This window comes from Caretta caretta, chromosome 20 (genome assembly GCF_965140235.1).
Source record: "Caretta caretta isolate rCarCar2 chromosome 20, rCarCar1.hap1, whole genome shotgun sequence".
NCBI classification, from domain to species: Eukaryota; Metazoa; Chordata; order Testudines; family Cheloniidae; genus Caretta; species Caretta caretta.
The window spans coordinates 7564248-7575252 of NC_134225.1; positions in this window are offsets into that span (position 1 = coordinate 7564248).

Below are 11005 nucleotides of genomic sequence, written 5' to 3' on the forward strand. Positions count from 1 at the left end.
ACCAGGAAAGGTGACAAAATGGTTTTCTTTCAGGCAAGAAATGTTTATCCATCTGTTTGTTTACATGTACATTAAGCATGTAGGGTTCACATTCAGTTGAGAAGGACTGTGAGAACTTCAAAGAAAGAAAAGTAGCAGGAAGTAGACAGGGGTGGGGACCCAATTTTGGGGTACACATCAAAGGTTTGCTCTAGTCTATTTGGGGGACATCTTTCACTTAGGAAGTAGATGGACCGCGAATTTGCTTCATGAAAGAGGGGTCGCGATCAGGCTTGGTTGAGAACTTTGGGTGAGAAACATCTTGAGACAGGAGGTTAACCTGTTGGTTAAGTTTAGTTTCTAGGAGCAGGTTATGATTTCATTTGAAATGTAACCATTTTCTCCTTGCATTCTTACTCACGGTCACTGGAATCTCTGTTCTTTGATAATCTCGGTTCTTCTTTTCACTAGAAATATATCTAAGTGCTGTGTGTTTTGCAGTACAGAGTATAAGTATCGAGTACAGAGTCTAAAGAAGAAGTAATAAACTGGTGTGTACTGTTCCATTGGGAACAGCAGGCCTGATAATTCTGTGGGAGTTCAGTGGATAAAGGGCTGGACACTATACGGAATGGTCAGAAGACTCGGGGGTGGGTGTGTGCCTGTCATTAACCTGTACAAAGAGACTGAGGTCTGAGGAGGCCTGGGTGGCAGGGTTTGTTTTGCCAGAGTCTGGTAGTTTCAGGGAACTGACCCACAGCAGGCACAGACAAGACTTCCTCACTCGAAGGGCACGTGGTGGTAAGGTGCCTCGTAACCCTGGGAACTCCTGGGGAGCGTCACACAACTCTCCTGGAATTCTCTTGGTTTCTCTCCCTTCCTTCTAATTACCGGCAAGGGTTGCCCTCAGGAAGTTGTAGCCCTTTTCGGATTTCGCTCGGGCTGCTTCTCGTTGGCAAAGGCAGCTCTTGTCCGAGGGTTTGGCTGACCTGCTGCAGGAGAACAGGAAACAACTCTGGGAGCAGTTCCCGCACAGCTTTGCTCGACTGCAGGGCTGACACCACCTCAAAGATGGCACATGTTGCCTGAAAGGAGAGCATGGTAAAAAAGGAGATCTCTTCCCAACACCATCACTCCCTCTCTCCCCTTCTGATATCTGCTGTACTAAATTCTCCCTTCGGCCAGCAACTTGAATGACAGCGAACAACTTGCTTAACTCGTGGCTCACTTTCCTACATCTGTATAAATGTGTATGACCTCCCAAGGCATGCTGTGAGTCCAAAGGAAGATTTGCAAAGCACTGTGAGAAACCTGCTCCAAAGACTTTCTAATGGCCAGATAGTATTAAGGAAATCAGTAACGTAGCTAAAACTGCCGTATTTGTTCCACAGACAGCAGAGCCGGACTCAGGGAAACAGTCCATCAGAGGAGAAGTGCCCACACAGCAATATTATACCACACTTCCCACTTTCCATCAGCAGGATTGTCACAGGGCACAGGAAAGCCTGAAAGACGTGTCTGTCATCTAACTTACTGAGAGAGGTTCAGCAGCTGCCAAATGCCTGTCAATTTCTGCCTCTGAGGTGATGTTGCCTTCTGTTCTTGCTGGAGTCTTTATCTTCTCGATTAGGGCTTGTAGGACTTGAGTGGCAAGCAAGGGGTCTCCCCCCAGAGATCTCCACAGCTCAGCGGTGTCACTGCAGTTTAACAGAAGTTACAGGTGAGCCCTGGACACTTTTGTGGCTCACCCTGAATGCATCATATTTTAGTAAAGACCAAATGTTCTCCTTGCCTATGATGAGAGAGTTAGGAGTCCTGTCCTCCTTTAACTCTCCTCATGTTTAAATATGGAGTTTCCAGGTACAGAACTAAGTTAAGTGACCTAGTCTTCCTGCAGCCTAACCATTAATACTAGACTTCAGAAGGACAGGACACAGAGCACCAACCTCACTTCCTGTTTTCTCCACTTCCCAGTCAATATGGAATCATGAGCATGTGGCTCCCAAAGATCTAGGGTTTGGAAGGCAAGTGGATGAAAGAACAGCCAGATTCCTACTCGATGGACATACAACTATGAGAACGAATATTCATGGCCATCCTAGGTCCCCTTCACAAATGGTGTCCCAACCGTCTGTTTGCCAAAAGCTGGGACTGGGCAACAGGGGATGGATCACTTGACAATGACCTGTTGTGTTCATTTCCTCTGGGGCATGTGGCACTGGTCACGGTCGCAAGACAGACTACTGGGCTAGATGGCCTTTTGGTCTGACCCCGTATGGCTGTTCTTATGGTCTTAGATTCCAGCACTGATCACTGATAACTCAGTTAGGGATCTTTAAACGAAATGGTGGATCTGCTTCCAGTCCACTTTTAAGTACCAAGGATGGCAACTCTGCTCTAGCAGCCACACCCTCACTGATACCAAGCACAGGTCTGACGATAATATTGGCCCTAGTCTTTGCAATCAGCCAGGGATTTGCACTTGAAGCTGTCATGCTACCAGGAAACCAACAGCCACTGCTCATTTCCAGAGTGAGCTCAATTCAGGCGTCTAGAGAGGTAGATGTTTCCAACAATACACTCCAGTTATACCAGTAAAGATAGGTCTTTAGGATGTCAAAGCAGCTATTCATGAATGGAAACAGAATGACACTTAATTTCTCTCCGCACCCCACCTTAACATGTTCTTGGACCTTCCTGCAGAAAGAGCCAGGCTCTTAACCCTTAGGAATGATCCCAAACTGTCTGCTGCTTAAATGAAGCCCTACATCTCCTAGTAAAGCTGTGGGATCCATGTTTTACCAAGATGAATGCAATAGGTAGCGGTATATACCTGTCCATCGGCAGACGTTTGCTGAGGAGGCTGGAGATCACTGCCTCTCGGTGATGGTGAGCTAGAATGGACACTGCCTCCACCAGGAACTGCCTCAATCTGCCCTCCTGGATCGTAGGCATGTGGCGATATAGTATAGCCAGGATATCTGGCACCTGGAAGGAACAAAACCAGAAAGAAATGTCCCTTTTTCTTTCTCTCCATTCACTCTACAGAATCAAAACCTTTTTTTAGCCATTTGCTGCTTTTTTAGAAATGCCTCACTTCAAGAAGCAAATGTTCAAATACGTCTGTGTAACTTGAACCCGCACAAAGTGCCCACACACAGCTGTAAAAATTAACCCTGACACACACATAGACATACCAGGTAATTTAATGTGGTGGTGCCCAGCTCTGCATTACATAAACCAGTTCACACGCACAAAAGGCGGCTTTGCTTGCCCAGATTTTGCAGGTGTGATTTAAGCAGCCAAATCTGACCATTTGCCTCGAAGAATGCAGAGCTCATCAACAACCACAAGCACAAAATATGCAAGTGCTTTAAAGACAGTGTGCAAATGCCTGGGACTATGAACAGGGGACTACCTCTCATATTCATTCCTAGCCCTTCACATCTTCAAAACACTGTGCAAACATGGCAGTTCTGCTGCGAGGGTTCCCTGTCCTGAGGCCTTTCACCAGCCTTGTAAGAAGATTTGTGGAGTGCTCCTTTCATCTAGCCCTAATGCACTGGGCTCCAGAATAAGGCATATAAATAGTGGATCCCAAAGACACTAGAGTTTTCTCCCTCCCTCCTTCTCTTCTTAAAGGGTAGGTCTACACAGCAAAAAAATCCCACAGCACTGAGTTTCAGAGCTCAGGTCAACCTGGGCCTGTGGGGCTTGCACGGTGGGGCTAAAAGTGGAGCTGTTCCTGCTCGGGCTGGAGCCCAGGCTCAGAAACCTGGCAAGAGGCTGGCAATAGCCCAGTGCTCTTTTTAATCCATGTAGCCCTTAACCATAGGCCTCCTAATACCTGGAGGCCTCCAAGTGCCAGTCATTCTGTCTTCTTGTCTTTTCCCCAGAGTCTCTTTTCTCAAGCCTTTCTTGGCTGAATACTTTGGCTACAAGCTAGACCAATAAACAACCAACCATCTTCCTTTTCCCTTGGATTATCTCGCTCTACTGCTATTGATTCTGCCATTGCCTATCTTAGGGAAGAATCAGAGATGGAATCGACTCTATTTCCAAGGGGGAGAAACAGCAAGATTTTTCTTCCTTACACATGAGGGCAAAGATCAAAAAGCCTAGAGTTCAGGCAGAAAAGCTCTCCAGTTCCCAGTTTTACCTTGTCCAGCATGGCACCTCCACACTCCTTCAGGATGATCTTCATCCACAGTCCAGCTGCCGTGGCACAGGTGGGGCTAGCAGACAGCAGACCACCCAATGTGGCCTCAATAAAGTCTGTGGCCTGTTCCGAGGGAAAGTACTCACTAACAACCTGGGAACAAACCAAAAACAGGAGAGACCGCAATGATGTTTGGCTCCAGCACTTTTAAAAATGGAAAAAAAGATATACCTGCATCAGCAAATGGTGAATTAGCCTCCTGTCTAGCTCGCCATTTGGGATTACAATTCTCTCTCTAGTCCATAGACTACATTTTTGTCTTCTACACTAATGATATCAGGTTAGAGGCAAAGACTCTGTTGCACAGTTAGCACAACATTGTACTGGATATGCAGGAGGTAAGTTTCCCGTTTGTAGTCTCTTACATACACTGCATCTTTTTACAGCACAGAGAAGTCAGTCAAGAGAGGCGTGCACACAAATATCGGCGAAGGCAAACCCACAAGGTGACAGAATGAATCCTGGGTGGTTTCTCAGCTTGATGTTCCACTAACACAGTTTTTCTCCTGGATGGCTGGATGGCAGGGCCGGCTCCAGGCACCCGCCGAGGAAGCTCGTGCTTGGGGCGGCAGATTGCGAGGGGCGGTGTTCCAGCCAAGCTTAGGGCGGCATGGGGGTCTTTTATTTCATTATTTTTTGTGCTTCACCGCTCTGGATCAGTGAAAAAGCAAGAGCCGGCCCTGCTGGATAGGTACATGTGTGTGCATCCACGTCCGCGTTTTCATGGGCGTGCAACATTCTGTGGAATCTGGTTTTTACGTGGCATTCAGAGCACACATCTATGAAAAGCATCTTGCTGGTTACTAGCAACCAACGCCCCGCTCCCACAGCTCGCTCCGAGTACGGAAAGGCATCATGAAAGAGCAAATGTCAAATGAACGGTGCCCGGTCACTTGCACATCCGCACAAGCTTTTTGAGTCAGTTACCCTGGCCATTTTGGAAGATGCCTGAAACAGAGCCTCGGGGTCTGGAGCTGTTAGTGCTTCACGGAGACATCTCAGCTCCTCCTCTGCTGAGCCCAGGTTTATGGACTGGCCTGGAGTGGAGAAAAGGAGAAAAAGTACTGTAACGATTAAGGAAACTGAACCCCGACTGCATGGATCTTCATACGGGAGGATCCATGTGCTATCATAGAATCATAGAATCATAGAATCTCAGGGTTGGAAGGGACCTCAGGAGGTCATCTAGTCCAACCCCCTGCTCAAAGCAGGACCAATCCCCAACTAAATCATCCCAGCCAGGGCTTTGTCAAGCCTGACCTTAAAAACTTCTAAGGAAGGAGATTCTACCACCTCCCTAGGTAACGCATTCCAGTGTTTCACCACCCTCCTAATGAAAAAGTTTTTCCTAATATCCAACCTAAACCTCCCCCACTGCAACTTGAGACCAATACTCCTTGTCCTGTCCTCTTCTACCACTGAGAATAGTTTAGAACCATCCTCTCTGGAACCACCTCTCAGGTAGTTGAAAGCAGCTATCAAATCCCCCCTCATTCTTCTCTTCTGCAGACTAAACAATCCCAATTCCCTCAGGCTCTCCTCATAAGTCATGTGTTCCAGACCCCTAATCATTTTTGTTGCCCTTCGCTGGACTCTCTCCAATTTATCCACATCCTTCTTATAGTGTGGGGCCCAAAACTGGACACAGTACTCCAGATGAGGCCTCACCAATGTCGAATAGAGGGGGACGATCACGTCCCTCGATCTGCTCGCTATGCCCTATGCTGATGATTCGATGATTCTATGTGCTATGTTGTCATCAGCATAGTGTAAAATCTTGGCCCCATTGAAGTCAATGGCAAAACTCCTGTTGACTGTAATGGAGTTGGGATTACACCCTAAAATGTCTGAACGTTAACAGTAGTGGTATGTTATTGTGAATGATCCAGGATTGAACAAGCACTGTGTTCAGCTTGGAGCAGCTTTCTATGTGTGTCCGGTTTCAGTAGTCTCTCTGCTCTCACTATTTACATCTAAGCTCCTATTCAAGTACAACTCATGCGGTAGATCAGAGGTTCCAGTTTAGAGGTGAATCCCTCCACCAAACTCTCCTTGTAAAAGAGACGGGGAAAGACAAAAAACTTCGGCAAGAAACCCAGGCTCATCAGGCACTTCTAAACAATGCTGGGATTACTATGTCGTACATTCAAAGGCTGGAGTCCCTTATTCTGTTTCTGAACCACCAACACTGTTTTTAGGACCGATTAATAATAATTGGAACTCGGGTGACCAGGGGTCCCGATTTTATAGGGACAGTCCCCATTTTGGGGTCTTTTTCTTATATAGACTCCTATTCCCCCCCACCCCCTGTCCCGAGGTTTCACATTTGCTGTCTGGTCACCCTCATTGGAAATGGCCTTAAACGATAACCAAGCTCTATCCCTTATCATCTAACCCTTAGGTGAAAAGAATATCCTACTCTTTCACAAAGGGGAAAAATGGCCTCTACTTACTCCAATAGCTCTGAAGGCTCATGACAGAGGGCTGCTGGAAGAACTTTTTGTTTACAGAATTATTGCAGGAAACCCCTCCAATACAGCCAGTGGCAGGGTAAAGAGAATGAAAATGTTTAGTACCAAGGGCTTGTCTCCATGAAGATATTCAAGAAAGCTAATCCACATTCATTTTCAAAATGCATGAGTTAAACTTCATTAAACACCTATGGGGACACACTTATTTAGAATTAAAGTGGCCTTCATTCAGGTTAGTTTCATCCATGGAATTCACTACAATTAATAAGGCCCATTTTAATTCAGAATCCGAGCATCAACACATGTGTTTAATGCCATTTACCTCCTGCACTTTGAATGTACACCTTTAGTTCATTTGGATTAACTTTCCTTAGTGTCCCTGTGTAGACAAGCCCTAAGGAATTTAGTGCTTATCTACCTGTATGCAGACCATTTATTAGTTGTACAGTTCCCAAAAGTGTGCTAGGCTCTTTACACATCAGAATCTTCTCTTCTAATGAGGTATTTACAAGATGCCCACCATTCTGTTATCTAAGCGACAACAGACAGGACAGAAAGAACTAGATAGGCAGACAAATGGACATTACAACAGTGAAAGAAGGTGAAGAATTCCTTATACCTGCTAATGGTCTCCTCACCTTGTATACAGAGAAGGCAGCTGATACAGTCAACCACCCACTGACGGGACGTGGCCAGCGAATCACAGCTGTATGGTGCTATGCGTCCAATCAGAGATCCAAACCGATCAAAAGTTCCCTGAGTCTAATGAAAAAAGAAGGAAGAACGAAGAATGAATGGTCTCCAGTTGGACTAGACTTCACTTGCCATCCTTATTGCTGAGACCAGTCAGCTCTGTGTTTTTGGGGAACCAGGGCGCAGTATCTAGCCTGTCTGACTCATGAAAGACACCCCCCGCCCCCACCAGTCTCTGTTTGAACCAAAACCCATCAGAGAAAAGGCTTGCAGAGAACAATGAAGGGTGTTGGGAGTCACACCTAGACCCCTCCTGAGAAGGGTGACATCTCCATTTGCATACAGAATGAAGAACAGAGACAACTCCCCTAGCCTCATCTGCATGAAACATGGGATAGGAATTAGCATGAAGAATGAGGAACAGAGAACCGCACTGAACTCTGGGACCAGAAAAGCAGGGACGCACTGCATCATGGGAATCCCTGCTCCAGATGCTAATGAACCTACGCCTGCACACACCTAGCTCAGCAATTATCAGACCAATTCTAGTAATAAATCTTTATTATCCTAAAATACTGAAGCAGCCTAGTTGCCTTGTGAGCTCCCTGGAAAAAACCACCACCCATAGCCAAGAGTGATCAGCTCCTATTGTCTAGCCTAAAGAAAACCCTTGAAAACCCATCAGTTTACCCATAAACAAATCTAGTGTTCTCCCTTGAACCGTTGTATTTTCTCTACAAAACCCCCTACCTATGCCCAAGTAAGGGTTCTGATGTATAGACCCAAACTCTGCTTCATTTCCACTGGGATTCCATCTCCTGACTGATCGTGCGGGGGGCTCTGCCTGTCTCCAGCACTCAGGACCCTGAGCTACCACCACCACCTGGGAACCCCACCCAGTTCAAGCCTCATGGAGTGGGTGAGATTCCCCCCCCCCTCGCCCCTCCGTTTTCTTTTCTTCCTCAGGTATTAACCTTTCAAATGTAACCATTATGTTTGTTTAGCCCTCCTTGTGTAGTTATCACTATTATTCAACAAATAACTTGTATGGTTCAGCTGGTTGCTTCTCTCTCTCTCCCTCCAAATTTTACTCTGTATTTTCCGCTTCCCCCATTTACTCTGCAGCAACCCTTCTTTTACCTAAGCTAAAGATCCCGGTAGTGCCCAAAAATACTGTGGGGTTTGCTCATGAAGTGGGTTACTACCAGTCCAATTGTAACGTGAAAGTGGGATAGGGATGTGTTAAACTTGGGGCACGTAAGAGGGGAGCAGCTGAAAGTGCTGCTTAACCCAGCCCATTGAGTACAGGGCCATATGAGAGGATCAGCTGGAGAGGGCTGATGGACCTGGTCCGCTCAGACTGGCTCTGCTAGTGTGTGCATGCGAGCGTGCGTGTTCATCTAGTTCTAGGGCTGGAGGGACCCAGCCCTGGGGAACCGAGGTCCTGCAGGGTCGCTCCACTGGGAGGGGACTTGCAGAAGGAAGGAGGAGAGCTCCACACAAGTGACATAAGCAGCACATTAATAGAATTACAGACCCTCCCCCCCCCCAAGAAGAGTAACCCTAATCAATGAGCCTACCCCAAAGTAACAGGCACATCTGGTACCATTGTGCCCCTGATTCCTGTACTGTACTGGGTAATGCACTTTGGAAAACATAATCCCAATTGTACATACAAATGGATGGGGTCTAAATTAGCTGTTATCACTCAAGAAAGAGACCTCAGAGTCATTGTGTACAGTTCTCTGAAAGCATCCGCTCAACATGCAGTCAAAAAAGTTAACAACATGTTAGGAACCCTTAGGAAAAGGATCGATAAGAAGACAGCAAATATCATTATGCCACGATATGAATCTACAGGACCCCCACACCTTGAATACTGCGTGCCGTTTTGGTCATCTCATCTCAAAAAAGATGTGTTAGAATGGGAAGAAATACGGAGAAGTGCAACACAAATTAGGCCTATGGGATAACTTCTCACCCAAGGGAGATTAAAAAAAGAGCGACGTTTCAGCTTGGAAAAGAGACGACGAAGAGGGAATATGCTAGAGGTCTATAAAATCATGACTGGTGTAGAGAAAGTCAATAAGGAAGTGTTATTTAGCCCTTCACCTAACACAAGACCAAGGGGTCCCCCAATGAAATTAATAGGCAGCAGGTTTAAAACAAACCCAAGGAAGCATTTCTTCACACAATGCAGTCAGAAGACAGGATACTGGACCAGATGAACCATTCTTTTGCAGGAGGCAGGTTAGCCATTCTTATGTTTTATGTTCTTAGCTGGCTAAATAGAAATTTTCCTTTACCACCCTGGGAGCATAAGAACCAAGAATGCATTTGTGACACTGGCAGACCAGGCAACCTGTGTATGACCCATAATAACTTAACGAGAGGCACTTCCACTGTATCAAGACAAAAAGAAAAGGAGTACTTGTGGCACCTTAGAGACTAACCAATTTATTTGAGCATAAGCTTTCGTGAGCTACAGCTCACTTCATCAGATGCATACTGTGGAAACTGCAGAAGACATTATATACACAGAGACCATGAAACAATACCTCCTCCCATCCCACTCTCCTGCTGGTAATAGCTTATCTAAAGTGATCACTCTCCTTACAATGTGTATGATAGTCAAGTTGGGCCATTATGCTTTTGATTTTGTCTCCTTGGATTAGAAACATGGATACATTTAACACCGGCAGGAGAATGACATGCCTTCTCTATTCTGCAGTCTCCCATCTGGATCTGAATGAAAGCTCCACCCAGATATCCATTCATCCCATAACACTGAAAAAATTGAAATAGTTCACTGTTCCACACACAATCTTACCGTAGCATTCTGATCACTGAGAGTGGATTTCACAATCAGAAGCTTTTTAACTCTTGTCTCAGGCACTGAAAGATAAGGAGAGGTGTACAGTACTTCTTTGTTCCACACACACTCACTTTCCACACTGGAATTAATCCTGGATTTCAAAGGGCCCTAGTTAAGAATAGTACCAAGCTTCTCTCCTCTACAGAATCAGTGGGGAAAACATAGGACCAGATTCTGGTCTCAGTTGCACCAGTGTAAATCTAAAGTAATTCCATTTCTCTAAATAGTGCCATCCTACCACCATGATGGAAATATTATAAAGGAGTTTGATAGACTGAGGTGACTGAAGTTAATCTGCAAAAAGAAAAGGAGGACTTGTGGCACCTTAGAGACTAACCAATTTATTTGAGCATGAGCTTTCGTGCTCCTTTTCTTTTTGCGAATACAGACTAACACGGCTGTTACTCTGAAACCTGAAGTTAATCTGTGTTTACACTGGCATAACAGGACTCAGAATCCAGTCTAGAGTGTATAATACTTAGGATTCTCGAGTCAGGAGTATTATTCTATTTTTGTCTGATTATTGTTAACATGCATTAGCCCCAAGTTAACTTCTGTATTTGAAGTTGAAAAAGACCTTGACAAATATCTTGGGCTACATTCAGCACTTAGTTGAACCTGTTGATTTCCATATGGGGCCATATGGGGGTAACTTAGGGCAGCATTTGGTCCCTTAGTGGATCTCCAAACCACTGGTGACTGTTTGTTCTCGAGCCTCTGTGCCCCAGTTGCAGAGGTGATGAGTCTGCTGCAGCCCTGCCGTGCCTA